The sequence below is a fragment of the Saccoglossus kowalevskii genome, chromosome 16, assembly GCF_978046115.1.
Source record: "Saccoglossus kowalevskii chromosome 16, keSacKowa6.1, whole genome shotgun sequence".
Classification (NCBI taxonomy): domain Eukaryota; kingdom Metazoa; phylum Hemichordata; class Enteropneusta; family Harrimaniidae; genus Saccoglossus; species Saccoglossus kowalevskii.
Window position 1 is genome coordinate 21182309 of NC_140656.1, and position 6515 is coordinate 21188823.

Here is a 6515-nt window from a genome sequence, read left to right on the forward strand (position 1 = left end):
GATTCCATCGCAACCACCACAAAAATAGTAAGGTCTTTTACAACGTTCACTAAACCGCAAAAATGCGCGGACGTTTCTAACCAAAACCAGTTTTTCGAATTTGCGTCAAATTGAAAGCATGTCATAAAATAACCACATGCGTTTGGTTGACTCACCGATCACCTGGGGGAGCCGGGATTTTCTTTGTTGTATATATTAAACTTTGAACATAAAACATAAATAAATAAATTCATCAAAGAGTGAGTGAGTGAGGATCGTCAGCCCGTTGAGGGTCGTTGAGTCCCAGGCGACGATAACAACAAACGCTAAAGACTCATGGGAAGACGCTTGTTTGTAAACAATGGCACGCTATGACCATCCGGCGCATGCGCAGGGGACGACTCCACCGCTTTAATACTTCAAAATACGCGCCAAGCTCATTAAATGGAACATAACGTATTAGACTATTAATTGTGTTTGGCGTCAAATCACAAATAACCACATCTCCTGCTTTTGTTAATGAATTTGTACTGCACGAAACATTGTCTTGGAAGCAGATGCGGTGTAATTAACCATAAAACGGGAAATCACTGAATTTAAACGCATGTCAATATAAAGCTGATATTACGCACGAATAGTCGTCTCACAAATCACTGTCTCCAAATCATTTACAATCTAGTACGTGATTGTTTCGGAATTAAGAAATTACCCCTTTCCCATTGAAGGAAATTTACATTGTAACTGTGGGTAAAAGAGTAAATTACGCTACGTCTACCATTCGAATGAGACTATATGCCATCAAGAAAAAGATAGGATACTGGTCACTTATGATCTTCAAATGCTGCATCGGAATGACTGCTTATTTATTTAAACTGTTTTCTCAGGTTAACAAAATGACCAATGTGTAAAATATTTTGCACTGGGTCTAATACTCGTGTCTTAGATTTACTTATAATAAGTTACTCAAGTTTAAACTGGTGTTAATTATCTTCAAACAGTCGATTTTCTTCCTATTTATTTGCAATTTTGTTCAGGTAAACTACAATTGACAATGACATTGACAAATCACATGACATACAAGTTCATGTTTCTCTACAATAGGGACACAACATTTGCGATTTACCTGGAAATATGCATGCCACAAAATAAAAAAAAGGTTACTATAAAGCGTTACTATAAAGTAATGAAGTGTAGAGACAAAGTTGATTTTCGCTGCAGGTCGGCGTTCTCCGTACGGCAGTTTGTTTCAGTCGTCGGTCGGCACGCATTGTACGAATACAATGACTCATTTAGTTATTTCTTTACTAAATGATAAAAAATAACAGTTAGAAACAATAGACATAAACTGGCCCTATTGTGTACTAGTAATCAACAATCATTTCAAGATGCTAGATTCTTGATCGGCATGGGTTCTGCCCGTGATCTTACTGCGTTCTGATTCAAGCTAGTTGAAACCCGAAATTCCCCCAGAAATACGAACACGCATTGTATGAGTTCATTATGTGTTATTTCTGTAGATTTAAGTATGTATAACATTAATATTTCACTCACTAACTAATATTTCACTGAAATATGTGATTACAAAATAATTGAACTTGTAAAAGAAGTATATATATAAAGTCGCTATTTGCGCCAAAATTGGCGTTGTGAAGTCAGCACTTTGTTTGCTTTCATTAACCCAATTATAAATTACAGTTAGTACAACAAACATTCTGACTTTCTTCGTTGTTCTTCCTTTTTCTTTTCAAAGTATACGACGAGACACTCGATACATAATCAATGCGTAGAATGTATGACATCAGATTACTGGTATAATTGTGTTACAGTATATAAAGGTAAATAGTAATGTTATGAAATCAGACACATGTAGTGACAACATAAAACCTACAAAAACGAATCTTGCTCTACACCCGCCGCATACTTAGCTTACTCCCCCAAAGAACAAGATAGTGGAAAATAACTAATAATGTTTGTAATATCTAGGACTATTTTGCATTTCAGGCGGACTGTTAACTTTAAATGTTATATTTCATATTGACCACGTCCCTATAATTGAACCGACGCCCTCTATTATTGAATTGTATGGCTTCAAACGATTGCTACCTTTGTGTAAAGGTTATGGTTTCACAAACTGGACAATTTTTGTAATCTAACTAGTTTCTTACAAATTGATTGTGGCTAAAATTTTACTGAACATCGAAAAGAAAGCTCGAACATGATTTAATTTTGTCTTGTGTTGTTTACAATGAACCTAGTGGTCATATATTGGAAAGTATTTGCAATGTATTAATAAAATTATAAATATTCGAAATTGAAAAGCGCATTATCACGTAGAACAGACTCATTAATCAACAAAATAATTACGCACATTAGTCAAACTGAAACTCTTAAAGCGCGGTGGTCGTCGCGCAGCGCGTGTTCGAATTTCATGTAAATAAACAATGTATTTGACACGCATTGTATACGTCGCTATGGGTCCCATGACGAACAGGACGCGGCGCGACGACTGCCGCCATTTAAACTAGAGATGCAGGTTCTTGGGCACTTGGGAGTGAATTTTTTTTATTTGGCTTTTTATTATCCAAACAGTCTTGACTATAGACTTAAAATTTTGTAGAATTTTGAATAGTGGAACATACTAAAAAAAAAAACGATTTTAAAATATAGATAACAGGTGCAAACATTCTCTCTTTTGAATGCTTAGCAAGATTTAGCAAGGCTGTACATAAATAATAAAAAAAAAACATGGTGAAAAAAAGAAATGACGGGATCTCCATATTATGCACTATACTTAACTTTTAACAAAACGATAATACATTCAAATTTGGAACTGTTACAGCCATTTTAATTATGAGCATTAGCAAACTTTTTACTGAGTGAAAGGTTATGCAAATTAGCAATTATCTCAGCTTTGTTTAGTGCACATCCCAGAACTTTAAAAAAATAGCTCCTAGACGCTTTGACCTTTTGTTTTGAAATTCTCACAAATGATTGACAATATATTTATCTTCAAAACGTCGTTGGGGCATTGTTTTTGGTTGGACAGTGTTACAGCAACCGTACAGACAACTAGCCTGGGGGTGTTAATGCATAAACTTGAAGTAGTGAAATGTGAGCTGCTGCCCTGTAAAATTGACAACTGGTAGACAGTTTTCAAGACGACACTTGCTTCATAGTAAACAAATGTACCCATAAACCAATTTTTACAGGAAACAGAAGCATGGTTTAGAAGCTATTTTTTTTAAATCACTTTTGACATAAAAAAATACTAACAACATTTTAAATTTATACAATAAGCTTTCCGAACATATATAGTTTTTTGAACAAGGGAGGTCATCTTGGTTTCCTAATCAACTAATTAAAATACCTGTCAGGTAAAGTGCATCTCTACCTTAAACATAATTCTGGCAATAATACAGAAATTCAAAAATCTAATAATAATGGAAAACAGTATCCTGTATTATTATTGTCATTTGTTTTGATAAAAATAAATTATATTTTCATTGCTTAGCTGCCAGGTTTGTTTAAGAGTAGATGTACACCACTGGAACCTTAACAGAACATATTAACCATAATCCTGCCAGCCTCGTGCACTTTTACATTGACTTGACAAGATAAGGATAAATGACATATTCATGAACTTTGCTATTTTACTAACGTTCTTATTACAGTATAATAGCCGTACTTAGCAAAACTCACTTTCAAGTGAACAGAGAATTCAATTACAAGAACAGTCACGACTTCAACTAATAATGTCATGTTTAATGTCTCCTAATATATAACGTTCAAATTCACAATATAAGGTTAGTATTTCCTCCACCCGCACGTATTGTACATATTAAATAATGGTATTTTTTTAATTAAATTGCCGTTCATACTATCCACTTCAAAACCGATAATATTTAATTTTCATTAAAAAAATAATTTATTTGAAAGGCAATCAAATTGCACAAAATAATGCATACGTTCTTGATTCTAATATACATAAACTTAAAATACTGCTCCGCAATTATTATGTGTTTGTGAACGAATATTGTAATTATGCTCCTAACCTGACCTAGACGTCATGGATGGATCTTACGTATTTAAGCAATGTATGCATATATACCATACTTATTCGATTGGTGAAGGCTTTGGGTCCACAGAATTACGTACAATGAATGAACACTTAATATATCTAATATTTGAACATGTTACTGAAATCATCACAACATGTTGACGTGAATTTTTTAAATGTAAAACAATCTTATCTATTTCCTAAATATGAACATCACAACATTTAAAAAGTGGTAAACATATATATATTTTTTATGTTAAAAAGATGAACCTGAACAGTCGTTATTATTGCTGCGCTAAGAAATTAAACAAATAAACATATAACACCACAACACAATGCAAATACCATATAATTGTGATGAAAAGCAGTGCTTCATATTCTTTGCATGCTTCACCATATCAATTTAATTACCATTATTGCCACTTATGTAGTTATAGACTCGACAATTGAATATTTGCACTAAACAAGATATGGATTTATAGATCCTACCCGAATGTACAATTTCCCCTTCATCATTTTCTAATAAACGTCATCCGAATAGGTTACAGATTTAATTATGCCAGCGAACCAAAGTCCATACTCAGTATTTCAGCTTAACTCGTTCTTCTTGTTACCTTTAATACAATCTAATTTAAAGCCTATCGTTGGATTATGTTCCGGCTTTCATCTCCGCAAATTGAAAATTGTATATTAGAATTGTCAGATCGAGTTAATAAAGGCATGAAACCAATTAAACTTCTGCCTTATTTGATGACCCGCCGAGACTTTGTGTTCTCAGAGTATACGTTGAATTATAAATCGAGCGTACAAAGGGATTATAGTATCTTTGTAGATATTACTATACTGTCACTCGACTTTTAACCGTCGCACTCGTTTCCTTTTCTCTACAACACCTAGGAATTCACTGCCATCTATTACAATACCTACCCAGCAACGAATATGCGACGGAACTCAAATTTTTTTTTCGAAGATATTGTGATGGAGAATGGTTGCACTTGGTCAACGTTCAACAGACCCGAGCTGCAAAATAAGTACCTGTTGTTGTCTACCAGTCATTTTTTACAGAACATTATATATAAGACTTGGTCATTATCAACGACATATGGATCATTAATTATACGAGAGCCATAACTTGAAACAGCCTGTTACGACTGAGTATAATATTACAAATATACTGTGCTACTGTGACATCTATCTACTATGCAGACAATTGATATAGCAATACTTGGCGCCCCTGCAGTAGGTAAAACTGCTATTATACAACAGTATAAAGACTGCACGTTTCCAGACCAGCATTTCCCAACAAAGGTAACGTCAACATATACACCAGTTGTTCTAGCAAATCAACATCTTTATCAACTGAACATTATCGAAACGCCTCCACTACAATATTTTCAAATGAAGAGTTACTATGATTGGGTGGATTTTCAATCTTACTCGGATGAAGTGAAAGATGTAGCAGCGTTTCTTCTTATATTCGATGTTTCAAATGTTGACAGTTTCCAATACGTCAAAGACTTACGTGAACAGATACTGGATTATCGCGCGAGCGGTGTTGGTGAAATACCGATGGTTGTAGCTGGTAACAAGAGTGATTTAGGTAAATGCGGTGGGCTGTTCAAGAGGGACATGGCGCATATAATTAAGAAGAACTGGAAATCTGGTTACGTTGAATGTTCGGCAAAATATAACTGGCATATTGTGACTTTATTTAGTGAGATTATGAAATTAATATGTGAATATCGGGATAAAACGTCGACTGCTAGACTACGAGGCGGACTACGGCGTAATAGTTGCATAATTATGTGACGTAAAAAGTTCGAATACTTCATAAGATTAATTCAAATTCGTTTATGGTTATATCATGAAATGGCTTGTGAAGTCAGAGTTCTCATTAAATCATTCCGCTCTAAGTACATACAAAATCTTTGCAGTGTGCTCTTGCTTTAAAGGGCGGACTAGACCCAACGATACGAAAGTGGGACAATGCTCTTATAGACTACCTACTAGGTAACCCCAAATTCATGCAGAATATACAAAAAAACAAAACAACGCTGCCATTAGCATATTATGCCGTTACAATATTACTCATACTGAATATTCAAGATATGAAAACTCACTAAATGTGCACATGTTTCACACCCTAGTTGTTATCCTGGTTTCATTAATATTAATATTCCACAACAACGTTATTATTACCTGCATAATTTAGTAGCCTAGCAACACTAAACATTCATTGTAATCCTATATCTTATTGCCGGAATGTTCTGTTATTGCCCACGGACACATTTATAGCTTTATAAATTACTCAGCTGAGTGTGGTAACCTTGGATCACGAGGAAACCCACTGTCGTATCGAGACACAAAACACAGGTTTTATACGGTTAGTATCATATATGTGCAGTGGAATAATCAGCGTGCATCACACGCGCACCCAACAGAGTATTTCGAGGCGCGTTGTAAACACAGTGCTATATTC

The 6515-nt window shown here is 34.6% G+C and overlaps 1 pseudogene across 1 annotated transcript; it reads left to right on the top strand.

Annotated features, from left to right (window-relative positions):
- Positions 1–1742: 1742 nt before the first annotated feature.
- Positions 1743–5961, top strand: LOC100370366 (ras-like protein family member 10B pseudogene; annotated as a pseudogene). Its single transcript, XR_014926699.1, has 2 exons — positions 1743–1814; positions 4934–5961. The product of XR_014926699.1 is annotated as a ras-like protein family member 10B pseudogene (transcript).
- The last annotated feature ends 554 nt before the right edge of the window (positions 5962–6515 follow it).